The sequence below is a fragment of the Equus asinus genome, chromosome 9, assembly GCF_041296235.1.
Source record: "Equus asinus isolate D_3611 breed Donkey chromosome 9, EquAss-T2T_v2, whole genome shotgun sequence".
Taxonomy (NCBI): Eukaryota; Metazoa; Chordata; class Mammalia; order Perissodactyla; family Equidae; genus Equus; species Equus asinus.
Genome location: NC_091798.1, coordinates 17,225,465 through 17,252,331, shown reverse-complemented (window position 1 = coordinate 17,252,331; position 26,867 = coordinate 17,225,465). Strand labels below are relative to the sequence as shown.

Sequence of the window (26,867 nt, the reverse complement as noted above, 5' to 3'; positions counted from 1 at the left end):
GTATGAATAACACATGTGCTCATTGCAGCATAATGTTGGTGCAATCTGTGCTTGATACAGTTATAAATAAGTCTTTGAAAGCATTTTTCTGTATTTTAAATAAAGGCTATAGAAAGCCACAAGAAGGATCTAGTCTTGTTAATATCACAAGCTGTTTCCCCACCTGCACTCAGAGCAGCTTTAGTACAGCAGCTGTCTGGGTTCGTGTTGGCACATCACTGTCTGCACAGGAACCCCATGGTTTACACAGAAAATGAATAGGCCACAGTTCCAATGGGGGTCTTTAATAATCCTCCCTCTAATGCTACCATGTGTGAGGATCGGGCTTTGAAGGGGTGTGAGGTGTGAATTTTCAGGAGGATTATATAAAGCCACTCAATTTCGAAAGGTAGAAAAAGAGCATTAGAAAACCTGAGAGTGCCTTTGCATTCCTCCTGCAGGTTGACCAAGAGCAGTTTATATTGATATTAGAGCTTCATGTCCAGCATGTGATGACAAGCGAAGGGATTGGTATAATTATGCAATTCACTCCATTCAGCCTTTTTTAACATTGACAAACAAAACCCAGCACAGATGTTTCATTGATTTTATTTACCAAATATTAGCTGTGAAAATATTAACCCGATGGGAACAAATGTCTATCCAGTAGTACCTATGGAGATTAAATCCAGGGAGGAAGAAATTTGTACATTGAACTTGCCTATGTATAGTTGGGTGGTCATTGGAATTTCAGGAGTAAAGCAATCTCTTGCTTTCTTTTCTTAATGCCACACAGACTGCTAAAATTATCATCCATGGCAGTCAATTAATCATGGGCTAATAGGTCATACACATACTTGACAAATAAATTATTTGTTGAATGGCAGTAATTCAGGTAAAACTGAGAACTATACTCTAATAACTCTTCTTTCAAGGTAATTTAAAGTACCTATACCTCCATTTTGAGATTATTCTGAGAATTTTGAGGAGACTATAGTACGATGGAGGTGAGGTAACATAGTCAGTCACTTGGAGACATACCGTGTGCAATTACAGAATCAAAATACTTGGCCGTTATCAGCCACCTACTGCCCCAAATTTGAATTTAAGCTCAAAAGATCTTTAAGCATTGGGGATGTCCAGTATTGACTTGAGAATTTTTTTATCTCAAGTGGTATATGGAAAAAAAGAAGTAAAAAGACAGTATACTCAGCCCAGTATGCATTTCCTCTATAGATCAGGCTCTGTGCTAGGCACTTCAGAACCAAAGAGGAATGATCTATGGAGCTTAGACCAAAAACCTTATATTCAAGTGGAGATGATAGACATGTAAACAGATAAGTACCCTTACATACAGCTCTAGAGAGGCATCTTAGAGGGGAGAGTGGTTAACTCTCTCAGGAGGTAGAATGTGAAAGGCCTCTGAGAAGATAACATCTCAAAGCAGGACTTAGAAGAACAAATGGAACTTCTCTAGGCGGATTAAAATGCAGAATGAGGCATATATGCAAAATGTGATTGTAGACTATACGCAACTTGGTATCACTAGGGTTCTAAAGAAATTGGGAAACAGTAGAGACACTCGAAGATGACTCTGCAAAAACAGGCAAAAACCAGATCATGAAGATTTTTAATTTTTCTATAAGGATCCCAGACTGAAAAACTACTGGTGTGAAATACATCAAAGGTTGGCATATTTATATTTGCGTTTTCAGCAGGTGCTTCTGATAGAGTGCAGTGTGGACTGCAGAGAGGCCTAAGTGAGGGTTACTCCTTAGGAGGACTTGTGCAAAGTCAGATAATGAGGGGAAATAGAAGGAAATATGTGATGGGAGGGGCAAGCAAGGAGACATTTACGAGATGGATTTGTCAGGGCTTATTGAAGAGTTGATGGAGTGTGGGGAAAGTGGTAACTCTCAGCTCTCTGAATCGGTAAATCTGTTGTAAGTCCTTTTTCATAAGATTCACAGAGCATCACTCACTCTTAAGTTATGACAGACGATAGTGACTTCTCTGTCCACTGCTCTGAATTTTTCTAACCTCTAAATATTATCCTGATTTTATGAACAGAATGTATAGAATCTAGAGCCTTGTAGGGCAGAACAACCAATGACTGGTTCCAGTAGAGCTTGACAAATATTTTGTGCCTGTCATGGCTTGATGACACCTTTTTAAGCTACAGACTAAAGACTGTAGCTAGCACTGCCCGCCTTAAAGTTAAAACAGCTTGCAGTATTTTGCCCTAATATTGTCAAGAATCACAATTCCACTCCCAGAAAACTGCTCTAATTGGATTCGGTGGACCTTGACTGGCTTGTCACAGCTATGTTCAGGGTGAAAGTGAAATCTTTGAGGAGTTTGTTCCTGAAAACAAGATCTGGACATTTCTGAGGAAGGCATTTTAAGAGTATATATCTTTATGCAATTTTTATTGTATTACTTTTCCATCATTAGTGTTTTATTATATATGACAATTGTCTAGAAAAAAGAAAAATAAAAGTTATGGATGTACTTACATTTTTTAAAGTTTATTGATTAAATGAATATAAAACTTGAAAAAAATTATTTTTTTTCTGTATAAAAAAAAATCCAAATTTTTAAATTTGAAACAGGTGGGAAGTTGCTACTAAAGCTATGCCGCTTATGAGGAATCAGGCACGCGTCCTGAATGATCATGCATATGGGGAGGAATCTTAATAACTTTCTAAGGTAAGTGCCTTCCTTAAGCTTCTAAAATCTGGATGATATACAAAACCATCATTTAAAATAACTATTGTTGGATTTTTCTTGATAAGCAAGAGAAAAGTTAATTCACATTTCTGACTATTACCACTTTATGAGTTGTACAACAGACACACACACATACACACATGTGTGTGTGCACACATGCATATATGCATACATACACACACACACAATACATGTGAATATACACATATTAAATATTGAAAAGCTTTATGAGAATGGTTTATCTGCCTCGGTTACCAAGTAGAAAATGTGACCACTTTTTGAAAAATATGAGTACCCCAAATTTTTCAATATCTTGATGTCCCCCATAGTAGAACCAGGATGTTCCAAAGTGTTCAAATATTAAATCGTATGAAGCATTTTGATTCGAAGTTTCAATTACGAGAAAGGCTATTTCACACGTGGCCTACTTCTTAGGAAGCCACAATGACGTTTTAATAAGTAGTGGAATATAGTTTGTCTCTCCATTCGCTTACCTGGAGGAAGAGATGTGGCACGGAGAAGCTTGGAAGAGGAACTTGAGGAGTGACGGGTACCGGGCGTGAGAAACGTAACTCCCTAAAGAGAAAGTAAATGTTACAAGAGAGAACTCTGTCGGAAGGTGAGCCAATCAGAGTTGGTTCTGCTAAATGAAGAGGCTAAAAGAGAGGCGCCTTTGACTTCTCAACTTCATATTAAAAAATTCTGCCGTTCACCTTTCACGAACCCAATTCCCTAACAAGCAGGTTGACATTAAATCCTGATTCTTTAGAAATTTTAATGTTTGGAAAGTGTATGAAGTGTGTCCCCTGGAAATGTAAAAAGCAATTCTCCAGATATGGCATTCTTTTGGTCAGGATATAATTTTATTCTTTTTAATGAGTTGTTTGATTATCGCTAGGGAACTGAGAATACCTGAATTCTGAGGTGCTATGCAGAAATACGACTGAAAAAGCAAGTGATGATCTTCAAGTAGATCAGCTTCTGAAAGGGGCTTACTTTCATCCATCATTGGCATTAAATGGTTTATTTGTCGCTTTATGGAGAAAAGGGAAAAGAAGGGACTGGATTTGTATAAGATTTATGTGATTTTAGGTAGTAACTATAACACCTAAAGTAAGGGCGTGTTTATGACATTTTACTGTGTTTTGTCTACTGTCTGAAAAACTCTCATTCAGGAATGAATTATGATAATGATGCGCTAAATGGGCTCAGCGTGGGACTGAATAAGTGCTGCTCTTTCGAAAGAGATCAGGGTTTTTGAGAAAGTGTTAAAATTCTGCATTGATAAGAAAACTTGTGAGGCTCTAAATTGAACCTCATAAAGAATCTCTTTCAATGGATCTTCACTCTGGTTCCCTGATGGGCAGGTGGGAGTGAGAGAGGGGGACTTTGTTACTTTTCTCAAACCCTAAAATTTTTCAGAGCTTTTTCCTGTAATTTCTGATTAATGGCACCCTTGATTTTGATTTATATTATCCTATTATTCATTATATGGGAGAAAAAGAAGTCACTTTTTTTTCAATTTAATTTTAAAAATTAGGGCTAGCAGTGATGGAATTTAAAATCAAATTATCTTGTCAGAGTGACAGATAAATCTCCAGATATTCTAATGAGATTTTCCACTGGCAGGATGCTGAATTCTCCCTTTCCCAGACTCCTTCATTCCAGATTTTGACTGTGAGTGACAATGAGCATCTGTGTTTTGAAATATGTTGTTATTTGTGGCATTTTGGTTTTTATTTGGAAATTCTGGGGTGGCTTCTTTACTTGTTTGTTCTAGGTTAAAGGGGAGAAAATATATACACAGAAGAATTTTCTGCTGTAAAGCTGGTGTAAATATGACACAGTATTCTGACTACTCTGCTATTTGATTTTTTTTTCTCATTATCCTAAAGAAAATTTGAAATCTTGAGTGCTTTCTCCATGTTGGGTAGACCTCTATAATTCTATATTCAGTGACCAGCTTTGTTTTATGTAATCATGGATTTAGAGATTCTCTATTTCTGATAACTGAAAAGAAACTATTCTTTGCTGATTTTTAAAACATGTGACAAATCACAATTCTTGAATGAAATAATGGCTATGCATTTTATTCTTCTGCAAAAGAATATATGTAAGATAAGCCAGCAGTATATTAAGTGACACTAGCTAAGTAACTGAATTTCCCATTGATCGTTTAAAGTGTCTTGTGGAAACAAAGGGAGTACAGAACAAATCGTTGGTTATTAAGGGACCCTCTGTATTAAGAGATTGTCTTGGAGTAGAAAGAGCATTGCAATATGAGGTTGACTCTAGTCTGAGCCCTTTCCTTACTCTGATCGAACAGGGAGTTCATGAACGTCTCTAACCTTCAGTTTCCTCGTGTATAGGACAGAAGCTAGTCAGAAGCGACAGCTGTGATGCAGATCTTTGCTTCTTCATTATGTTTCTGTCTTGCATGTTGTAGCAATCCTTGCAACAGAGGATATTAACAAGCAAGTGCCCCCTGAGAAGCCTGCTTTGGTGACTCAATTATTATCCTAAAATGAGGAATGGTGACGATGTTAGGTAATAATTCAAAGAACAGATGATACTCAGAAGAAAATGCGCCAAGGCACCTATGTGTAGGCCCTGAAGAGCCGCATATACTGTACATTAGTTAAGAGTCTTAATAAAAGAACAGAAGGAAGGGGAAATAACACAAAATGAAGAATGAATTACTTAAGATTAAATAGTTTCTATTACAGAAATAGGCTACATGTAGAGCTAATGACAGGCATTTTCTACAGACAGATGGAATGCTCTCATCTCCCAATAGTATTGATATGAAGTCTCTGTTAAGATTCATTTTTCCTGAAACATTTGCATATAAATATAAACATCATTACTAGGGGCTAATTGCCCTGTAGGAACCAAAATGTGGGAATTAGCATCTTTAGTAGTTTTTATTATTATTTTTTAAAGTATCTCTAACACGCATCATATTTGGTACTGCATGGCTGCAACAGATAATTACCACCATTAAGAATCTCAAACGCAAAATCAAAACCATTTGGAATCGCTTCCAGGGCAACCCAGCACAGTGAGTAGCCACCAAAATGAGTATATGAGGTTTATGTTCATGCATATTCATAAGGGTACTTAATTCGACATTCATAGTAGGGGGCTTTTGAAAGCTTGTCAAAAGTGCAGCCCCAAAACAAGACCAAACATCAAAGGTAAGAAGATGCAGTACATCTTGCTCTCACACACATACAAATATCGCTTGCAGGAGGCAATGAATAACACTAGAGGAATTATTTATTTTAACTTCTCAGAGGAGATGGCAACTTCTACGAAGATGTAAACCACAAGCCTTTGCCTTTATCATTCATCTTATTGATCAGAAAGGTCAGGAGTATAAGTTATTCAAAGGATGGATCATAGGCAACCATTCTGGACAAATGGGCATATAGACAGTGTGATTAATGCCCCTTGCTTGCACAGAATATGAAGAAGACTTTGAGGGCATGTCTTAAGGACAGAAAAAAGAAAAGTGTTTGAAAGAATACAACTGTGGCTGTGACGCTGACTGTCTCTGAAATGTTGCCCATTTTTTGGGTGGGTCTGTGTATTTCAGAATACAGGTGCTGCCTTGTTCAACTGTTGTGTTCAGAGGCGATCTTGCTGACATTATACTTTTCAAAACCATTTCCATGACATTCAGCAAATGTTTGTTCTGGTGGAACAAATCTGTTAAATTATAGATTAGAAATAGTACAAAGAAACCTTTACAAATGTTTCATTTTCAGTTTTGCACAAAGCAAACAGCATTGTATTTAAATGAAACACTTCTTGTTAGAATAAAACATCTACATAACAAGGTACTATGCTTATGCTCAATTTTCTAATTCTTTTGCCTTCCCTGGATGGGCACGGATGTCTGAAGCTGTAAAGGCACAGATGGTATTGGGGATGACATCTCATCAGTTCCTTTCAAATGCCCATCTCTACGAGTCAACGTCTGCTCCCCTATCATTTTCTTATCATTCTCAGCTCACCTTCCTTGGTTTCATTCCCCACCCACACCTTTTTCCCCTTTGAATCCCCATTGTTCCTAGGAATGATCTAAATATGAAACAATGATTCTTTTCCCATGACTGTGGTCCCATATCACTTAATGGGCATTGAGTTCTGTTCAATCCCCCCTTAACACTTATAGACAATCATTATATTGGAAAAATATTGGACAGTGGACATATTAGTGGTTCTAAACACATTCTGAGCATACATGCTAGGGTACCACTAGACATACCATAGGCTTCAAGTGACCTGTTTATGGATGTGCTTTAGATCCATAAATCAAACTTTAAATTGCTGTATAAGTTAGAGAAGAGTGAAGTTTAATGTAGTGATTCTTTGCTGAAGAAAGGTTTCTTTTTAGGGCTATATGTTATTTTACAATAACTTAATCATTATTGTTTTTTAAATTGTCAAAAGAAGATTTTTTAAAAAATTTACTTAAAATCCTTAGTGCTAATAAGTAAATAAGTAGGTGACTCAGTTGAGAAGAAAATTGCAAAACAGACAAAATCATCTAAAATGCCAGCTCTCTTCAAAATCAGACACTAAAAAATACCAACATGACATAAAAGAGAAATATAACTTAGATGGCTCTAAATGTGCTTTAAAATGTATTTTTAAATATATTGAAACATATTATAAATATTGGAACATATTATTAAGACACAATACATTAAATAGCAGTACACACAGGGATATCCAGACAGTTAAATGGGAATGAATTGAAAATACAGAAACATATGTGTGTGGGTGTGTACATATGAATTCAATATGTGGAGAATTAAGAAAATGTCACAAGCCATTTGCAAAAGAAGAATTACTTAATAAATGGAATTGAAAATATTGGCTATTTTTAGGAGGGGGTAATAATTTAGATCCTCATTTCACATCATATGCCAAAATAAATTCGAGAGAGAAACATAGAAGCTAAAATCATAGATTAATGAAAAGTCAATTTAGGGTAAATGTAAAGCTAAAATCTTATAATAATGAAATGACAATTTAGATAATTACTTTTTGTGATCTGTGGACTTCTAAGCATAAACACACTTTTTAAGTATGCAAGCAACAGAGACAATCACCAAGGGAAAGATCAGTATGCTTGAAGTAAAATTTACAAACGTTTTTACATCAAAAAGTCATTATTAGCAAAATTAAATGATAAATAACAAACTGGGAAAATACTTTTCCAAAATGCATAAGTTAAAGAATTTTAAAAACACTGAAGTCTTTTTTTTTTTTAATGGTCAACAGTGGTAAAGAAATTTCAAAGTATAAGAACTACAAAGGAATAATAAGCATATGAAAATAGTTCAGCTTCAGTTATAATGTAGGGGAATGAAAATTTTAAAAAACATAAAAGAGCCCCTTTTTTTGTTTTGTTTTGTTTTTTGCTTTCCAACACCATAAACACTCTAAAAAGATGAAAATTCTCCCTGTGTGTTTTGGGAGAAACATAGGCAGTCTCCAGACAACTGGTGTGTGTGTAAATTAGTGCAAACTTTCTGAAAAGCAGTTTTACTACCGTGGAACAAGAGCTTGACAATCTTATAGAAAATCCACTACTGGTTCAAAGATACAAAAATATTTCCTGTAAATGATTAGAAATTCAGAGAATTACATAGAAGCAAAGATCATCATTACAAAGAAACATTTCAATTATTTCTACCCTATGCACTTTCTAAATGTTTCTCTTATTCCATAAAGTAGTATGAACGATGTAAAATATTTTCTCTGTATAGTTACAGTGACTGGAAGTTGCTGGTCCCCAACCTTGATTTATAATCTGCCTTCAGATTCTCAAGGTCTATGTAAGTGTCAGAGAGATTCCTTGAGAAAAATGTCCACGTTCTCCAAATCAGTCATACAGAGGAAGACAAGGAGTGATGAGGCTTTTATGCAGGGATGAGGATGGTGGAGAAGGCAGAGGAGTTCCAGGCCAAGCTCACCTTGAGTCACTACCACCTTAGAAATATAGGAGAAGGATACTTAGCGACTGATGACTGCATGTTTTTTCAGCTGGAGACATTTATTCATACCTTGTTAGTAGCATAGTAAGGTACTTGGCTACAAACTGAGGATGATAAAATGATAAATCAAACACATGCTGTGATCTATGGAAGTTTAGAGCTTTGAATAGGAGACAAACGTCGGGCCAGCCCGGTGGTGCAACCCTTAAGTTCACATGTTCCGCTTTGGTGGCCCAGGGTTCACCTGTTTGGATCCTGGGTGTGGACCTACACACGGCTTGTCAAGCCATGCTGTGCCAGGCATCCCACATATAAAAAAAAAGTAGAGGAAGATGGGCATGGATGTTAGCTCAGGGCCAGTCTTTCTCAGCAAAAAGAGGAGGATTGGTGGCAGATGTTAGCTCAGGACTAATCTTCCTCAAAAAAAAAAAAAAAAAGGATAAATGTGTGTGTGTGTATGCACATAGTTACATAGACACACACACACACACAATCCAGTATATTAAGGGAGGAACCTAACAATCTCCTTCTCAGGACACATTGTATGTAATATAGAATTCTACTGTCACAATTATTTGTTATCAGATCACGTCATCCTATTTATGTTTCTCTCTGAGAACAATCTGGATTTATTCAATTTACTTCTTTTTTGTCTTTCTCCACACCAACCACCTAGTCACTTTTTGGAAAGCAAGAGGCATAAGGGTAGGAGACACGCTTGTCTAGTCCACCGTTGTGCTCTAAATACATGGCATGTAGTGGCTATGCAAATATTTTTTGAATGAATGAATCCTTCTTTTATAGCTTAGTTGTTTTTAATGTATATGTACGTTTGGGCACAGAGAAAGGGGGAAGAAATGGAAAACAAAAGAGGAAAGAAGAGACAAGGAATAACACAAAGAGAGGCAGAGAGAAGGCATTTGTGCTTAAGTTTTTGAGAGAAAAGAGGGAGGTGATGTCCAATAAGTTGTCCAGGGAGTCACCTGAAGAAGGTGCATTGACATATTTTGGTAATGGAATTGCTGGTCCTTGTAGTATGAATATTTTTAAATTTTCAAAATAATGTTCAATTATTTTTCAAAGTGATAGTATCAATTTTCATTCCCATCTGTAGGATGTATATAAGAGTTCATGTTGACCCACAACCTTACCAATACTTGATAATGTCATATTTCTTAATTTTTACCAATGTAACAAGCAAAAAATTGGTTAATGTAAAGTTGAAACATTATAATAATGAAACAATTTAGATTATTTTTTGTGATCTCTGCACTTATAAATGTAAGCAACCTTTTTAAGCATGAAAGCAATAGGACCATTGTTTTCATCTTAATTTGCATGTCTTTTATTATAGTTGAGGAATATATTTTTTGACATTGATTTTTCTCTTCTTTAAAATATCTGTTCATCATTTACCTTTTTAAAAATATTGACTTGCTGGATGTTTTTCTTACTGATTTTAAAATTTCTTTTTTCTTGAGTACCATAACTTTTCAGGTATACTTTTGCAAATATACTCCAACATTTATACCTCTATTTCTTTTCCTTTAAGGGACCTTTTGAGGAATGTAAGGTTTTGTTGCTGTAGCTACTTTTGTTGTGCTGTTGCTGTTTTAACATGGTTGCTTTATATATTTTTTATGGTGTTTTGTAGGTTTTGTTTGAGAACTTCTTTCCTTCTCTGAGGTCATAAACATACTCTTCTATATTTTCTTTGTAAAGTTTTACAGCTTTGACTTTTAACATTTAGAATTTTTATTTATTTAGGACTGATCGCTCTGTACTGTAAGAAGTTTGGGTTCAATTTCTTTTTTTTTCCAATATGAATAAACAAAACTTCCTACAGTATTTATTGAGTAGATCCTCCTTTCCCCAGCGATATACAGTACCATCTGGAATGTAAAGCAAATTCTGAACATCAAAGAGTCAGTTTCTAAGGATTCTCTTCAGTTCTATTACCCACATGATTACATTCTCTTAATTATTATAGTTTTATAATTATTTTGATTTCTGATAGGGCTAGTCTAGTCCCATTTTATTCTTTTTACTTTTTTCTAAATTGTCTTACATAGTTTTGAACCATTGCACTGTGAATTAAGTTTTTCTTGTTGCATACAAAGTTATTGGATTAAAACGACATCCATTTATTAGCTCACAATTTGACAGGTCAGTAGTCCAACAATGGTGTGACTGGATTATCTGCTTAAAGCTGAAATCAAGGGATCAGCCTGACTGAGTTCTCATTTGTTGTCTCTGGGGAACTATCTGCTTCCAAGCTCACAGTTGTTGCTAGAATTCACATCCTTGTGGTTATGCGACTGAGGTTCCCATTTCTTTACTGGTCGTGGTCTGATGGTGGTTCTTAGCTCATAGTGGCTGTTTTCAGGTCCTTTCTAGGTGAACCACTCCAGTTTCAAGACAGCAACAGTGTGTCAGTTCACCTCCTGTTTCAATTCTCTGCCTTCCTCTTGTACTAACAGCTAGAAAAAAACTTTCTGCTTTTAAAATGGCCCATTTTATTCCATTGTATCTGCCTTTTTGATTAACAGAAAGTCAACTGATAATATCCTTAATTACATCTGCAAAATACCTTTTGCCGTGTACCATAATCACAGGCATGATATCTCATTATGGTCCTAGCCCCAGGAATTAGAGCAGGAAAAGTTGAGGGAAATCTTTCGAATTCTGATTACCACACCCTTCACGTAAATTTTAGAAACAGATTGTCAAGAAAATCCTTGTGATTTCTTTTAATTGAATTGTACAGAATCTATAAAATGTGGAAAATCAACATCGTTATAATATTGTCATCTAATTCATGAACATGGTATGTCCTTTCTATTTAATTTTGTAGATAGTAATTTTAAACATTTAATTAATATTGATATTTCTGTTGTCAAAAGCAGCACATTTGATTTTTGTGTGTTGGTTTTGTGTAGGCTGTTTTGCTAAGTTCTAATTATAATGATTTATATTTTATATTTTCTATCTATATTATTTTATCTATGGGATAATGAGTCTATTGTTTCTTACTTTATAATCCTTACACATATTTTTTCTTTTTTAATGCTCACCATTCAATCCAAAACATGATTAAAGAATTAGTGAGTTTCATCTTATCCCTGATTTAAAAGGAAGCATTTTCAAAATTTCACCATTTAGAAGATATTTGCTATAGATTTTTCACAAATGCTTTTTTCCAACACGAGTCCTCTGACACCAGCTGGGTGTTCTACAATTCCATCCAGTTCTGACACTAACTACCCAGAGTTATCATCAGATCTCACAAGTTAAAGGACAAGATCTCCAACGAGAAGGCTTGTACTTCAGATGCCAGCAACAGATAGGGTCCCAGGCTACCTGCACTTCTACTTGGCCAACTACAGATTCAGGGCTTTCCCCAGTTTCCACAGTTTCCATAACTGCCAGATAACTCATAGAAATCAGGAAAGCACTATACTTCCAATTTTATTAAGGGATACAAATGAACAACCAGGTGAAGAGAGACATAAAGCAAGATCTGGAAGGGTCCCAAGCACAGGAACATCTGTCCCTGTGGAATCAGCATGAACCATCCACCTGGTACATTGATGTGTTCATCAGTCAGAAGCTCCCCAGAACTGCACTGTCTAGGGCTTTTATCTAAGTTTCATTGTGTAGGCACCGTTGGTTAAATTATTGGTCACATAATTGAATTGAATTCAGTCTCCAACGTCCTGCCCCTCACTGGAAAGTTTCAGTTGGATAATCATGTGATTGGTCTTTCTGGCAACCAGCTTTCCCACCATAATTAAGCTCATTAGCATAACAAAGTCATTCATATCACTCAGGAAGTTCTAAGAGTCTTGAAGTTCTGCACCAGGAACCAGAGACAAATTCTATATATATAAGATTAATTAACTATAATAAATATACAGTATAATTTAATACATATATATGATTTAGTGTTATGTATATTTTACCAATATATATTAACCATTCTTAAAGGTACATTTCAGTAGGATTTACTACCTTCATATTAGTATGCGACCAATCTCCAGAACATTTTTCAACTTGCAAAACTAAAACTCTATACCTATTAAACAGAAACTTCCCATTCATTCTGCCCCCAGCCCCTGGCAACCACCATCTACTTTCTGTCCCTGTGAATTTGACTACTCTAGGCATCTTATCTAAGCAGAATCATAAAATTCTACCTTTTTGTGACTAGCTTCTTTCCCTTAGCATAATAATATCTTCAAGCTTAATCTATGTTGCAGGTTGTATCAGAATTACCTTCCAGAAATTTTTTTTTATCATACTACATATATTTTTATCAAGTTGAAGAGATTTCCTTTTCTGCCTAGTTCACTAATAGTTTTAATTGTAAATATGTTACCAAAAGTTTGGTCTCTGATCCCAATGTCAATCCAAATAATGAGAACAGTCTTGAGTGAAAAAGGAAAGCTTTACTTTGCCCGGCAGAGGGAGCAAAACAAGGGCTAGTGCCTCAAAAATTGCTAGCTCCACATTAAGAAATGAGTAGGGGTTTTTATTTGGGGTTTTAAGTAGGGGAGGGGGGCTGTGGCCTTTTTGGTCAATGTTTTCCCATCTGCCTGTGTCTGGGGCTGCTTCCAGCAGAGGAGACAAAGGATTTCTCAGATGAGTGTCCTTGGATATTTATCTCCATGGTGGAAGGTAGACTCTGAAGTCAGGAAGCCAAGGAGTTGGGCCTGGGAAGCTTTGGATTCTTGATATTCTCTGGACATTAGTTTCTCTGTAAAAGAACTTCAAGGTCCTGTGATTAACCACAACTTTAGTGGGAGCGCAGCTTGAGGCCGTCTGGGCTTTAACAATTTGTAACTTCTATTTGGTTGTAAAGCTCAGGGAGTCAGAAGTTAGGGAAACAAGTATTTACGTATGAGTGGAACTAAAGAACCAGGGAAGTGCAAATGTGCGCTTTTAGTTTTAACTCTATATGTTCTGGGTTCACTGTAGGGAAACAAATATTAGGGCTGATATTAATTAAGGGCCGTTAACAAATAGACATTGAATTTTTCAAGGGTTTATTCAATACCTATCAAGATGACTATATTATTTTCTCTCTTAATTAATGAACATGGTAAATTTCACTGATAACTATTCCTCATTTAAAACCACCGTTGCATTCATGGGATAAACCTAACTTGTTTGTGATATATTATTTGTTTATACAATGTGCCCTTTGACTTATTTTGATGAGGATTTTTACATTTGTGTTCATCAATGTTATTAGATTGTAATTTTTATTTCTTGTCTTGTCATTGCCTAGTTTTAGAATTCAGAATATACTGATCATAGACTGAACTGGGTATTTTCTTTTGTTCTCTCAAAGAGTTTAGATAAAATTGGGATGGTCTATCCCTATGAACAGTGGTAGAACTTATCTGTAAAAGCATCTGGACTTGGTTTTCCCTCTTGGGAAGATTTTTAATCATTGATTCATTTCTTAAAAATGATTTCATCCATTTTGAGTTGATTTTTGTGCATGATATAAGGGAATGGTCTACATTCATTCTTTTGCATCTGGCTGTCCAGTTTCCCCAACACCATTCACTGAAGAGACTCTCCTTTCTTCATTGTATGCTCTTGCCTCCCTTGTCGAATATTAGCTGTCCACAAATGTGTGGGCTTATTTCTGGGCTCTCGATTCTGTTCCATTGATCTGTGTGTTTGTTTTTGTGCCAGTACCACTGTTTTGGTTACTATGGCTTTGTAGTATATTTTGAAATCAAGGAGTGTGATACCTCCAGCTTTGTTCTTTTCTCTCAGGAATCTTTTGGCTATCCAGGGTCTTTTGTTGTCCCATATAAATTTTAGGATTCTTTGTTCTATTTCTGTGAAAAATGTTGTTGGAACTTTGACAGGGATTGCGTTGAATATATTAGATTGCTTTAGGAAGCATGGACCTTTTAACGATGTTAATTCTTCCAATCCAAGAGCACAGAATATCTTTCCATTTCTTTGCGTCTTCTTCGATTTCTTTCAACAATGTTTTATAGTTTTGGTGTACCGATCTTTCACTCCTTGGGTTAAGTTTATTCCTAGGTATTTTATTTTTGTTGTTGCCATTGTAAATGGGATTGCATTCTTAATTTCTCTTTCTGCTACTTCATTGTTAGTGTATAGAAATGCAACTGATTTTTGTATGTTGATTTTGTATCCCGCGACTTGACTGTATTCCTTTATTGTCTCTAAAAGTATTTTAGTGGATTTTTTAGGTCTTGGAAGCAACCTAGGTGCCCATCAAGGAATCAATGGATAAAGAAGATGTGGTATTTATACACAGTGGAATACTACTCAGCTATAAGAAATGATGAAATCCAGCCATTTGTGACAACGTGCATGGAACTTGAGGGTATTATGCTGAGTGAAATAAGTCAGAGGGAGAAAGTCAAATACCATATGATCTCACTCATAAGTAGAAGATAAAAACAATGACAAACAAATACACAGCAACGGAGAATGGATTGGTGGTTACCATGGGGGAAAGGCAGGAAGGCAAAAGAGGTGATGAGGCTCACATGTGAGAGGATGGACTATAATTAGTTTTTGGGTGGTGAACATGATGTAATCTACACAGAATTCAAAATATATTATGATGTACATCCAAAAGGTATATAATGTTATAACCCAATGTTACTGAAATTAAAAATAAAAAAAAATTTGAAAATGATTTCAGGCTAATTCTGTACGTCTGGTAATTTTTCAACATTTATTTTTGGAAAGTTATGTTTCTATCAAATTATGCACTTCACCTAAGTTTTCAAATTTGTTGTCATTAAGTTGTTCAAGTATTCTCTTATCATTCTAAGTATCTGAAGTAGTTATATTCTGACCTCATTTTGATTCCTAACCTGATTTATTGTTCTTTTTTCCCTCAGTCAGTATTTTCAGAAAAATAATTTTAGATATCATTGATCCTCTATTGTATGCTTTTTAATATTTCCTTAATTTTGTTGTTATATTTTCTATGTCCTTTCTACATATTATGGGATTTTTCTGTTGATCTTTTTTCTAACGTAAATTAGATAATTAATTTTTAAATTTATCCTTCATTTATAATATAAGAACTCGAGTCTATATTTCCCTTAAGTACCAGTTTCACTGTATTCCAAAAATTTTGATATAAATAATTTTCATTATGGTTAAACACTATTTATTTTAATATATACATTGTGATTTTTCTTTGGCCCAAGATGTTTACATATTTTAAAATGTCCAAATGTAGAGTTATTATATTTATCTTTTCATTTTGACTGAAAACTAGATTGCTATTTTATATTTCTCATCTCAAATCTCTGTACTGAATTCCATGGTAACTACTTTTGATATATCCTCCAACTCACTTATTTTTCCTCCAAGAGTGTTTATTAACATATTAAATCAATCCTTTAGCTTTCAATTTTAATAATAATTTTTAATTTATAAAATACATTAATTGTTCCTTTTAAGTTCTGTATTATCATTAATGATAATCATTTATCATTTGATTTATTTATTTCAGACCCAATTATATTCTCTATTTGATGTCTTCAATATATAAGTCCATGTGGTATAAATCTGGTGTTTTCTGTTTCTATTTAGCCTCACCTTCAATATGGGGTTTGTATGTGTATATGTGTTTTTATGTGTGTGTGTGTGTGTATTTTGGGGATTTCTGTTTGTATTTTTTGTGATTTTTAACCTGTAGAAATCCTTAGGGTCTAAATACAGGATATTTTCCTCCAGAGAGAGGGTTTCTTTACCAAAAATTAGTGGATGCTATGAGTCTATCAACTGAAGACCACTTTAGCCCCTAATAAGGTCCCTGGCTCAGGTGAGAATCTCAGGTATGGATACTCCATGTGGCTGATTGCCTAAGATTTCCCTTCAGACACCAATGCCTATATTTGCTTTTGGCATCAGTGCGATTTCAGCTTCCTTTTGTTTTATTCTCTCTGCTCAGGTTTCAGCTCAAGAAACATTTTGTGGTTGTTGTTTTCACTTGTAATGGAGGTGGGTATGGATCACACTTGGAGATTTCTCTTATTTTCTATATCCTGACCAACACGTTATAAATTCTGTGTGTTTTCTTCTTGCCGGGATCTAGTTGTTTTCTAGCGGCAATTTACTTTAGACTTTTCATGCTAGTCTATGATCAGAAATGGAAATCCTTCTCAACTATACTTGTCTCTAGACATACTTTCATTCTTGCTTCTTTTCCTTATGGTAAAAAGGTTGCTTCTCAAATGTCAGAGTTATACATTCCATTGATATCTATTTGTTGAGAGCTTTTGCTGTTAGCTTCTCCAATTCTTTAGTAACTACGTAGTTCCCATCCCTCACCATATTTAGTCTCCTATGTATGAATTTTACATTACAGTTACAGTAGTGCTTCTCTAGAACTGTACTGTCTGATGTGGTAGCCTCTAGTCTCTTGTGGCTGTCAGACATTTTAAATGTGGTTTGGTTTAAGCTTACATATGAAGTTGGTGTAAAAAACACATTGGATTTTTAACATATTGTACCAAAAAAGTAAAACAACTCATTAATTGTTTATATTGATTACATGTTAAAATGATAATATTTTGGATATATTTAGTTAAATAAAATATTAATGAAACTATTTTTACCTATTTGTTCACATTTTTGTTTATGTAACAATTAGAAAATTAAAATGACAAATATGGCTTGCATTATATTTCTATTAGTCAGTGCTCTCTATACAATTATCAATAAATACCTTCCAAAATCCAACACTTATTCTCCGTTCTTTCTCTCTCTTTTTTTCTTCAATTGAGAAGGGAATTTGTGGGAACTTTATCTATCTTCTACCTGAAAGTATACTATCTAAGTAAACTTGTGTCCTAGAGGTTTTACAACCTTCTATACTCTGTCATTCACCTCAGGTCTACTGTTTATTTTTTAAAATTTGCATTCCTTTTTCTCCATAACTAATTAAATGTCTAGCTTAATTCAGAATTAAGTTTTATAAAGCTTTCTAAACTTCAAAAATAATTTCTCAAGGTTTCCTTCTATCAATACCAATACTCTCTCAACATAACATAGAAGAAAGTGTGCAGAGAACATTAGGGGACATTTACGAAAACCAAAGGATGGAGTGGGCAAGGCATTGGAGTGTAGGCTTGTGTGGTGAAATACAGGACACACAGGTAAATGAGAAATGCAGATAAAAAATGAATAACTCCTATTTTATTTTTTATAATTTTATTATTTTATTGTCATTTATAAACCATAAGTAAATAAGGCATGGAACACTTACACTAAAAATAATTTGTATTTGCTACTTATCGCAAATTAAAATTTCAGTATCCTGTAGTTTTATTTGCTAAATCTGTTAATCCTATTTGGATGAAAACTGTATTTTTGGCTTCCTCATGGGTAGGACAGGAGGAGTGTTTGGATGTCAGGTGCAGAGAATGGAGGTATCATATTTATTTTCTAGCATACAATGATTGCTATTCTATGAAAGGCCCACCTCTTGTTTCTTTCATTTATTCATTTATTTGATTTTGACTGATTCCCCAATCTTATTTCCATCCGTCATTGTCATTCTAAGTTATTTGAAATGTACCTGTCTTTAGCCTGTTGGGTTTACTTTTTAAATAAGACCCGTCCTCCTTCAACTCCCTGTCCCTTTGTTCATGTCAGTAAGGCCTCGTGTCATAACTCTATTTAATTGCAGGTAGCCTCCTCCTAGTGCTCTTGCCTCAGCTTCCCCTGTTTTTACTTCTTTTCATAACATTTATCACTTGTTGCTTGTTTATTTGACTGTTGTTAATAATTTCTGTCTCCTCAGCTACATTGTGCTATTTATGAGCGCAGAGATCTTTGTTTTTTTGCTGACATATCAACTTAGAACCATCCCTGTCACATTGTAGGTGGTGAACATAGTATAAACTATAATAAACAAAAGCTTCACTGCTTTCTCTTCCCAAATCTATGTTTTATATGAATGCTTTTCTGTTTTGAACTACCTTCTATTTGTTTTCTAATGAGCATTATGTTTTTGGATAGATGCCTGTTTGGGGCTTATTCAATCTCTGCATCCATCTGTCTTCTGCAAAGATTCTATCACATATATCCACCACATTCTACTTTCTCTGCTCCAGTGATGGACGTTAGGATTACTTCCTTGTCTCTCTTCTCTGTCTTACATAATTTTGCTTTCAACTTCTTATTTTAACATTTTTTCATCATTGTCTTAAAAACCATTATGTTCTCTTTTCAGGAAAAAGTGCTACAAGAGAGGGAGCTGTCATTCACAGTCCCTCTATTCCTTTGCTAGGTTTCTGCTCTAGACATTTTGTTACTGACATCATCTGCCCGTAAACACTGGAGAACTCCATTTGTTAAACACCTTGACATCTCAAATTAAGAAAAACAACTTAAATTTAAATTACAATTAGGGGTCTGTCCCCATGGCTGAGTGGTTAAGTTCACGTGCTCTGCTTCAGCGGCCCCGGGTTTCACCGGTTCGGATCCTGGGTGAGGACATGGCACCGCTCCTCAAGCCATGCTGAGGCAGCATCCCACATGCCACAACTAGAAGGAGCCACAACTATAAAAATATACAACTATGTACCAGAGGGCTTTGGGGAGAAAAAGGAAAAAAAATAAAATCTTTAAATTGCAGATAGGAGTGAGGACCACATATGTTATCTTTCATGATGTATAGCCTTGCTTGGGGACAGGGAGTAGAGGGTGGGTGAGATACTCTAATATTTCAGTATCAGAATAATGCCTGTTTAGCTGAGTAAGAAAATTACTAGTTTTTTTAAATACATTCTATGTTAAGATGAATATCAGCACTGAAATGGAGAGGGAGTATAAAGGTTTTCTGCCCCTTCCAGTATACTGCTAACACATTTTTAACTTGAGACTTTTATATGGTTTCCTATAATTCATATATTATAATTATAATTATAACTCTATCCTCTCCAATAAATAAGCCACCATGCTCCATATGCCATTTTTTAAGAAATAGGTCTATAATTCTTATTATTTTATACCTCAGTTTTAAACTTAATCATATACTGTCTTATATTATTAAATTATCTTTAAATAACTGTATTTGATTAAAGAACAATAACTGGAACCTCCTACTTTTTTCTCCTCACCATAGCTCGCTACATCTTAGCAGACATCTAACTGGCACTTAATAGGCTTATTTAACTTACCTACACGGATATTAACTAAAATAAAGTCAGCATAGAGTTTGGAGTCACAGATTTGAATGTGAATCACAGCTCTTCTGGTGACAAGTCACGCGATCTTACATAAGTTGCCTGATCAACTTCAGTTTTACTTTTATTTTTTTATAAAATTATTTCTCTAAATAATAGTAGATACTTCATTGGGTCATTGCAAGGATTAAATCTTGTTATATTATACATTAAAGGTCTTAGCACAAGCCCTGGTATATGATAAGCCCTCAATAAAGTTTAGATACTATCACTAATGCTGATATAGTTTTTGTCTCTTTCAATTCTTCAGACACCTCCTAAGGAAGACAGAGCTAAACACTTTGAAGCATCTCATGTCTTTCTCTTTTTTTCTTTCTCAAGGATAATTCTTTTTCTGTGTTTAGGAGAAGCAGCGAGTCACAATTATTACTAATATGCTAATCACATATTAGAAAACATTCTTTTTTTTAAAAAAGATTTTATTTTTTTCTTTTTCTCCCCAAAGCCCCCCGGTACATAGTTGCATATTCTTCATTGTGGGTCCTTCTAGCTGTGGCATGTGGGATGCTGCCTCAGCGTGGCTTGATGAGCAGTGCCATGTCCGCGCCCAGGATTCGAACCAACGAAACACTGGGCCGCCTGCAGCGGAGCGCGCGAACTTAACCACTCGGCCATGGGGCCAGCCCCTAGAAAACATTCTTGAACGCTAGATTTCATTTACTTTCCCCAGCAATATTTTACATGTTTAGTATGAATAAACAACAAGGAGCATGACTTTCCTTATTTTATGAAATTCAGTAACATTTGAATCTGCAATTATGATTCATACCCCGGGAATGGGATGCATGACTTTATAGCTTTATGGCATTTAAATGAAGAGGAAAAACAAAATGAAATATTTTTCAAAAAAGGGGGTTGATGTTATCTACGTGCATGTTTAGGTAGAGGAACATATGGAATGACTAAATAAAATGTACAACTACAAAGTCGTTTAAGACAATGTGTGAGTTGTTTTATTCAGCTTTTCTAAAATCTCCATTTGCCAATTTTACTATATGTGAGATAAATAATTGAAAATTTTGGCACCATTTATCAAAGAATATGTGTTGAAATACTTCCTTCAATGTTACCTATAAGAACTGTATGTGTTTCTAGTCTTATTTGGAGACATTTTTTTCCTGTAATGAATAAGTTGAGTTTATAGCAATATTCCACTTTTCTGCTGAAATGAAACAAAATTCCCTAGAGTACATGTTCTGTTTCATTCCCATAGGATGGTGAATATGCATGTGCTTTCATTTATAAAGTACATTATATGCTTAAAGATGTAATAGCCCCTTGTTTGTAGTTGTTGTTTTCTCTAAGGAATTCAACATATTTCGTATTGACTTCAGAAAAATGAAAAACAAGTACTCATTCTTGACTCACCATAACACTCCAAGAATATTTCGTTGTTTTCAATTTTTGTTTCCTTCAAAAACCTGTAATAGATTGTGAGAGATCTAAGGTGGGAGAGAGAGAGAGACAGAGAAAAAAGCAAAGCATATAACACAAATGTTAATTCACTTGGTCAAAATCCTTAAGTTCCAAAATCACAAAATGAACATCAAAACCTTGTAGCATCCTAGTCTTCTAGATCATACCTACCTCTAATAAGATAAAACATCCATTAGATTTTAAATATGTTCAAAGAAATTAAATTTTCAAATGAGTAGTATTTTCTATTTGGAGAAATAGATATGAGATTAAAAAATATTTCATGACTTAGTTCTTTGGGCTCTTAATTTTTATGTACTATCCTCATTAGGGTGGGCATTTCGAGTGAGTATTCTAGTAGAATTGAAATTTTTTAGTAAGACCATCTATACACTTCTCCCTTGTAACCAAAGGCATGCCTTTGCAAGGTCACCACAAACTAATGGTTCCACCTGGTCATTAGACACGTGGAAATGTCATGGAAATGTCAGCCTGAAATACTGAGATAATCTAAATTAGCATTTTCCCTATACTGAGGAGAAACCATGGATCAGAGAGATGAAATGATTTGCAAATGGCGTATATCATAGTGATTAACAGTACTCACTGGAGTTTTGTGATCCTCTTTTAAACCTGAGCTCTAACACTTACTTACTGTATAATCTTGGGCAAGTTGACTAATATTTTTGAGCCTCACTTACCTTATATATAACATGGAGCTAATAATAGTACTTAGCAGCTTGTTTTGCACCAAAGATTACAGTGGAATTTAAGAGAGAGACCATGTCAAGGGATTTTATTAGAAATTTGAAAGTTTGAAGGTTGTCATAAATCTCTATTTTTCCATTTGGAACCACTGTAGAGTTTCTTTGTCTAATGGGCCACTTATGATTTCATTTCTATCTTCTGCTTCACCATTGGTCAATTGAAACTGTGCTGTGGGAAAATATGAGAAGTGCTAAAGCATTGTGATTAAGCACTCAGACTCTAGACCAGACTGCTGAGGCCTGAATTTCTGTTAGCTGTGTGGCTTTGAGTAGCCTTTGAATCTCCCTGTGACTCAGTGTCCTCATGTGTAAAATAAGAGTAATCATAAAGCTTGTGTCATGAGATTAAGTGAATGAACCTACATAAAGCACTAAGAACAGTAGCAGGCACACAGCGAATGGTATATGAGTGTTAGTAGTTAGTTGTTGACATACTAAAAGAAAATCTGTGAATTGTTTCATTCAGCTTATCTAAAATCTCCATTTGCCAGTTCTACTATATGTGACATAAATAGCTGGAATATTCTTTCCAAAAAACCAAAAAGGTCTTTATGCATCATGTTTTCTTTTTTTTTGTTTTAACAAATAGCCATCAATTTTAATATTGAAGTCATGTATAAAAATGGCAATTTCCACTAGTTTTTCTCTAATTCATTTTGATAAAATAATCTGAGAAATAATTCGTATTATAAATTTTGCTAAATTTTTCCAACCACTGTTCAACATAGTAATCATAATGCCCCAATCACTCCATCAAAAGTAAATGACACAATCAAATATGTAATTACTATTACAAAGGCATAAGTAAACATTGTCACAAGCATTCAGATTCTCAAAGTGAAATTTGTGAGAATAATAAATGTGTCTGTTTCCATCAAGGTACTTTATGAAATCCTTCCACTTTAAACCAAATCTGATTTTGCTATTAATGAAGTAAATTATACATTTCTGCACATTTCCATCAAATTAAGTATATTAATCTTGTACAGATATAATTTCTCTAAAGTAGAAATTCTACTCACATATTTCCTCACCAAGTGTCAGTTCACTTCTTCATGGCAAGGAAGAAAACAAGATTTTATGTCATGGTAAATGAATAAACATTCTTTCTATTTATTAGAGTGGATATAATAGAATAATTATGTATTCATGGTGGTCAGTTTTCTATAAATATTGGAATCCGGTAATTACTATGAAACTGCCTGTTATTTACTCATTTGGAAGACTTAAAGGAACATGAATATGTATGAACTACTTCTATAAGTCAAAAAATATACTGTTTGTTTTGCTCTTTGGTTTTGCTACGGGAATATTTTGTGCTTTTTAAAATTGCTCTGCTCCCTTCATCATCTTGAGCTAGGCAGAGACTGAAGTATACTTTTAATGCAGGTACAATTGATTTATGATAGTTCTCTTCCGAGACGGTGTGACTAGACCTTTCTTTCCTTTCTTCTGTCTCCCTACCCTTGAGGACATGGGCGGACTCAAACAAAGAATTGTTGTTCTTTATCTCCCACTGTTCCAATTTTGTTCTATCTTTCTTAACGTTATCACTAGCTAATCTGAGAATAAATAATGTATAGAACTACTAATGAAATAAATTTCTTCTGCCCATATTTTTCCAGGGCTTGGATCACGTTGGTTGAATGGATTTCCAGGGGTAAACCTTGATTTTCTTCTCTCTCCGTTTGATCCTCCAACTCATTTTGACAAGGAGGATGTAATACTAAAAATGCAGATTTCTATAATGATACTATTTCACGTAGAACAGGAGCCATCTGTTAGCCCTCAAGTTTACCCAGGTTGGTTTTGTGTCTACTCACTTTGTTTGCTTGAAAGATAGGGTTTGATTTCAGAGGAATTCAATCATCATTTTAGAAATCTAAGAGAGGAATCTTTTCTGAACTCACATCCCAAGTTAGCATCACATTAATTTACAGAGCATTTCTAGAAATAAATTGCCTTGGAATTTAGAAGTGCATAAGAGTAATACTATAATTATAAAAAGCTGAATGTATAATATAGTTTACTCAACAATTTGCTGAATATAAAGATGGAAATGCTCAAAGTTAAAAAAATAGTAGTACTTGGCTCATTCAGCTGATCTTATTTGTATATATGTTAACAATAAGTCAGATCCTCTAAGTTAAGGAGCTACATTAAATTTTTGCTTTTCTATTTGGATGCAGGACTCAGAAACACTCCTTTAGTCAGTTTCCCACAAATCCACTGGTAATTGACTAGAGTAGGACAGAATATCAACACGAACGTCCACATAGCCCCTCTACAATAAGGATTCTCAGGAATCAGGAATAGAATGGGGGGACATGGCAATGTTTTTTCTATTGCACATTTCTTTCTTTCTTTCTTTCTTTCTTTTATTGTGGTAAAAACATAAGAGCTAACCTCAACAAATTCTTAAGTGCACATTACACTATTGATGTCTTTAGGTGCAATGTTGTACAGCAGATCTCTTAGACTTCTTCGTTTTGCATAACTGAAATTTTATGTCCATTGAACGACAGCTTCCCATTTCCTCTTCCTCGCATTCCCTGGCAACCGTCATTTTACTCTGTGTTTTTATGAGTTTGTCTATTTTAGATACCTTACATAAGTGGAATCATGCAGAATTTTTGCATCAGTGAATGTCTTGGTTCACTTAGCATAATATCCTCCAGGTTCCATGTTGTCACATATGGAAGGGTTCCCTTATTTTTTAAGGCTTAATAATCTTCTATTATGTGTATATACTACATTTTTTTTATCCATGCATCCATTGATGGACCTTTCCATGTCTTGGTTTTTGTGAATAATGCTGCAATGAACATGGGAGAGCAATTATCTCTTTGACTTCCTGATTTCAAATTTTTTTGAGATATACCCAGAAGTGAGATTGCTGGATCATATGGTAGTTCTATTTTTAACTTTCTGAAGAATCTCCATACAGTTTTCCATAGTGACTGTACCAATTTACTTTCCCATCAATGGTGCACAAGGGTTCCCTTTTCTTCACGTCCTACCAACACTTATTAACTCTTGTCTTTTTGATAATAGCCATTCTGACAGGTATGAGGTCCTATCTCATTGTGGTTATTACTTGAATTATCCTGATGATTAGTGATGTTAAGCATCTTTTCCAATATCTTTCATATACCAAAATGTAATTTATATGTCTGCTTTGGAGAAGTGTCTATTCAAGCCCATCTTTAAATCAGGTTACTGTGTTTGGTTTTTTGCTGTTGCGTTGTAGGAATTTCTTTTATATTTTAGATATTAACCTCTTATTGGATATATAGTTGGCAACTATTTTCTCCTATTCTGTAGGTTGCGTTTTTGCCTTGTTGATTGTTTCCTTTGCCATGGCAATTGCAAGTAGCTATGAATGAACTAATAGTAGAGAGATCCGACCACAGCGACTCCTAATATGGTAAACTGTTGTCTGGTTACTAACTGATCATTTTAAAAGCAGGGAAGAGTGATCACTGTGAATACAACAATGTCGGATATCTCATCTTGCCCTTTTATTAACTGGCATCCTACGAATGCTCTCTGACTGAGGAACACATGAAAAAAATTGAGAGTATATCCCCTATGAAAACGAAAGCTAATTTGAAACATCCCCATGCTCAATGGTTCAGGAAAGTAAAATGTCCATGTGTGGAATGGCATCTTTGGTGGAAAACACAGCTAATTCTCATTTAGTAGTTTAAGGATGGTCAATAATAATAATAATGATAATAATAGGAATCCTGATCACTCTCTTCTAGAAAGATGTGGCATTTATTAGCATGTTATCCTTCATTTGTAATTTTCTTTATAGATTACGTCTCTGTATGCAGTTATAATGAATGCAAACAGACTCACAAAGCAAATAACGAAAATTTCGTTAAGCTTGATACAATAACCAATATAGTCTTCTCACAAACTCTCACTTATAATCTTTTAAAATTTTTTATATGCCAAAAAACATAATTTTACAATAAAACAATTTTTTTCTAACTGATATTGTTTAAAAAATATATAATATTTTAATAAAATTTAGAGGAAAGATGCATTATATAAAATGTAGAGGGAATACAAGGTTTCCATACTCTTGCCTTTGAATCAGTTCCCATGAATTTGTTGCCTTAGGAAGCAATATTGCTGTAGGACTCTTCAGTTTTTTCCAAGACACTGTTTAAACCATAGTTCTAAGATTATTTATAAAGGATAAAAGTTGATCTTTTACTCATAAACATTTGGAATGAAATAACTATGTTCAAATATAGAGAATGAACACTGACTTTTTTTAAAAAATAGCTTTTTGGGGGGCTGATAGAACCTCATTATGGTCAGAATCCATTGATATGGATTGAAATTCAATGGGAAAAGATTCTTATCCAATTTCTTAGTAAATATAGTATTTAACACAGCCATTGTCTGTAAAGATTGGTATGTTTCTACTTCCTTAAACAGCTCTCTCAAACCTGAGGACATATAATCAAGTAAAATCAATGACCATAGAATCACCCTATATTGAATGTCAACCATTGACAGTCATTATGTTCTATGTTATAAATGTAATATGAAAATAGAATGATGCATTGAGAAAACCAGGTTTGTAGAGCTTAAGATTGTACAGTTTGAGTAAACTCTCTTTAAGAACACTAACACAAAATCAGGTTTTAAAAAAGTTAACATTTATTTAGAATAAGAAA

The 26,867-nt window shown here is 34.5% G+C and overlaps 1 long non-coding RNA gene across 1 annotated transcript in view; it reads left to right on the top strand.

Moving 5' to 3' along the window:
- Positions 1-26,867, top strand: part of LOC123288754 (uncharacterized) — a 2,093,166-nt gene that overhangs the window by 1,181,712 nt on the left and 884,587 nt on the right. Inside the window, exon 6 of the long non-coding RNA XR_011505731.1 lies at positions 2,592-2,688. This is a non-coding gene — a long non-coding RNA (uncharacterized lncRNA). The remainder of the gene's footprint in view (positions 1-2,591; positions 2,689-26,867) is intronic.